This window comes from Arachis duranensis, chromosome 7, assembly GCF_000817695.3.
Source record: "Arachis duranensis cultivar V14167 chromosome 7, aradu.V14167.gnm2.J7QH, whole genome shotgun sequence".
Classification (NCBI taxonomy): domain Eukaryota; kingdom Viridiplantae; phylum Streptophyta; class Magnoliopsida; order Fabales; family Fabaceae; genus Arachis; species Arachis duranensis.
Genome location: NC_029778.3, coordinates 65910907 through 65914125, shown reverse-complemented (window position 1 = coordinate 65914125; position 3219 = coordinate 65910907).

Here is a 3219-nt window from a genome sequence, read left to right as displayed (position 1 = left end):
ATACAAAATTATAAGAAATTTTTACATGAGAGAATATGATATAGTCCAACATAGAGAAACAAATACACATTAATGACCAAAAAAATAATGCTAAAAATGGAGGTTTCTACAATAATTATAGTTTTCACAGAAAAAATGCATGAAAGGTTGAATACCTGATAGGCTGATAGCCTCTAAGAACTCCTTAGCAATTATAGCTGATTATTTTCTGATAATCCTTGTTCAACAACCTTTTTGCAAAATCTGTTGCAACAACCATTAAAGAAAGCCAAGGAGCTTTATCAAAACCTGGATCTTCCTTTAGGACATCTCGATTATTTTACTCATTCAACCTCTAATCTGCAAAACTTCCAATACTTAGCATTGATAGTTTTATCTTTTGTCAATAAATCTGAGTACAGATCTAAGTTTAAGGTAAGACGAAAGGCAGTTACAAAAAAAATACTATATAAATAAACAGATGAGGACTTAATTACTCATGCATTCTAAGACCAACAAAACCTTCATAAGAAAATATGATATATAAATTCCTGGATGAAAGAATAAAAATAAACCTACAATTGAAAATAAACTGTTTGACCAAACTAGACTTGACCAGACTCTGGGCTCGATTATATAGCAATGCTTGACTTCCTAATCAAAACTTGTTTATATGTATATTGGCATAATATCTCAAAAGGTGAGTATTAGCTAGAAAATGTGGGTGCACCAATACAAATGCTTCCAATCTAGAGTAAATCTCAGTCTTAACAACAAATAACCATAAGTAAATAGAAGTAACTCAAAACTCTAGTTAAGAGATAGCTGATAAGAGCAGGTAGCAAAGGAAACAGTTAATTGATCAAGTAATTATAATTCACAATTAGAAAGAGAGATAGAGAATCATGATCATAGCAAATAATCAAATTGGTAGATGGGAAAAGGGCAGTGTTTACAGCAGTAATAAAAGAAAGGCCTATGTCAAAAAAGCCTAAGTCATTGATTTTAAACAGACATAGTAAAAAAGCCTAAGTCACATACATAATAAAAAATACTCATTGATTTTAAACATATTCTATAAGTCAAACTTAAAAAATAAGAACAAAAAATAAAAATACAAAATGCAGATCAACCAACCAAAACAAAATAACTAATTATCACTCCTAACATAAAAAAATTCACTAACTACTGACATGAAACAAAACAGCTTCAATGATCAATTATCATGTCTTTCCTGCCTCATTTCCAAGACTTCTTATCAACGCAAATAAAAAACAATAAAAAAAATACAGAATAAAAGGAAATACCAGTAAAAAAGTTGCAACAGAATTGAGAAAGCTCTTAAGAAAGGAAGATCTCAAGATCCATCAGCTTATCACTTTTACTGTGTTCCTGATAATGCTCAACAATTAGAGCAGCCTATTAAAACTTGTGATCCTTATAGCAATCCTCAAGAACAAGAGATTGTTAATGTTATTTGAGTTTATGTTTTGTTACATCATAGAAAAATGAATAATGGGTATGTTTTAATTTATGTTGGTATAGGATCCTGGAACAGCTCCTACCAAAAGAATATGGACTTCTGTGGATACTGGAACTGAGATATTTGTTAGCACAAAAGATGAAGTAGCAGAGTGGACTCTTAGTGATTTTGATATTATTCTTACAGAACCAAAGTCATGAATCAAATTTATTTATTTACTTATTTATTTATTTATATTTTTTTCCTGCTTTTTTTCTGTTATAAGAGTTAGATTGATTGGCAGAAACTAACTAGCAAGGAGGAATTATCTGATTGAAACAAAAGGGCAAGGCATCTTAATCTTGCTAATAAGCTTTCAGAAATCACCAAAAAAAAAGAGATCAATTTTTAGTTTTTAAATTTTACTTTTTTTTCCTTCCTTCTCTTCTAAAGAAGGCACAGAGCTAATTCAAAAGCCACCTATTGGATCATTTGATGTTATGTCAATAAAAGAGCTTAGTTTTTAAATACTGCTTATTATATTATATATCCAATACTCAATCTATAAGATGATCAATTAAGAGAAGAGATAATCTAGAATTATCCATTTGCAAAACAGCTAATTAAGAAATTAAATTCAAATAATTGGAAGGAAAAAACAAAGGTTCACACTTCACACTCACATATGAAATTAGGATGAGTCATTCCACACAATTAGGAAAAAAAACACTTCATACTTCACACTCACATAGGACTCCATGTAATTATGTAAAGCAATAGCAGATAATTGAGCCCCAAGGACCTACCACCACGTGCCCTCACCTAACTTTAACTTATCAACCTAAGTTCTAGTCTTGCAATGGATTTCGTTCAACTGAATACAACTTGTAAATAAAGAACGAAAGAGCAAAATTAAAAAATGAAAAGACATAAAAATAAGTTATATTTTTAGCAACAAAATTAAAAGAAATTTAACCGGAAAAACAAAAAAAGTGTTAACTGGAACAGACAATGAAAAAATATAAAAAAATGTGCTATATTCAATTCAATAACTGGAACAGACAACGAAAAATATAAAAAGTGAATATCAATTATAAATTATGAGAATGTTAAATGCAAGGAGTTACTCGAAAACTAACATGACAATTTGTGAAATCTTAAATAGGGAATATCAGTAAGAGAAGAAATTTATTGTTAACAAAGAAAAAATATCAGCAAATTAATAGGGAAGAAGAAGAAAAAGAAGTACCAGTAGCAGTTCAAAGGAGAAATTAGAGTGACAGAAAGCGGCGTTGAAGAAGAAGCTCGAAAGTGGTAACGGCGTCGGAAAAAGAAAAAGAAGTACCAGCAGCAGTTCAAAGGGAAGGTCTCTACTGCAACGGATACGGCAGTGGTAACGGCGTCGGCGTCGGCGGCGGCGGCGGCGACGGAAATGGCAGTTGGAATGGCGATGAAAATGGAGATGAAAAACCTAGGGTTTCATAGCCACTCTCTCAGCTAACTCAACGCTTCTCGTTTTGGAGAAAGAGAAAATGAGCTTTTGTTTTAAAATTATGAATTTTAATGAATTATAAGTGGAGGTTTTTTAAATTGCCACAAATAAAATGCATTGTGGAGGTTTTTAAAAACCTTCACTAAAATACTCCCTCAAATAAATATTAATCTTGTAGTGATCCTCACCGTTTCTGTGCTCGTCGTGAAGCCTGCCTCTGTCCTCGCCGTCGTCGACCGCTCTTTCTCGTCGTCAAAAACGCCTCTGTCTCCGAGCCATCTCTCTT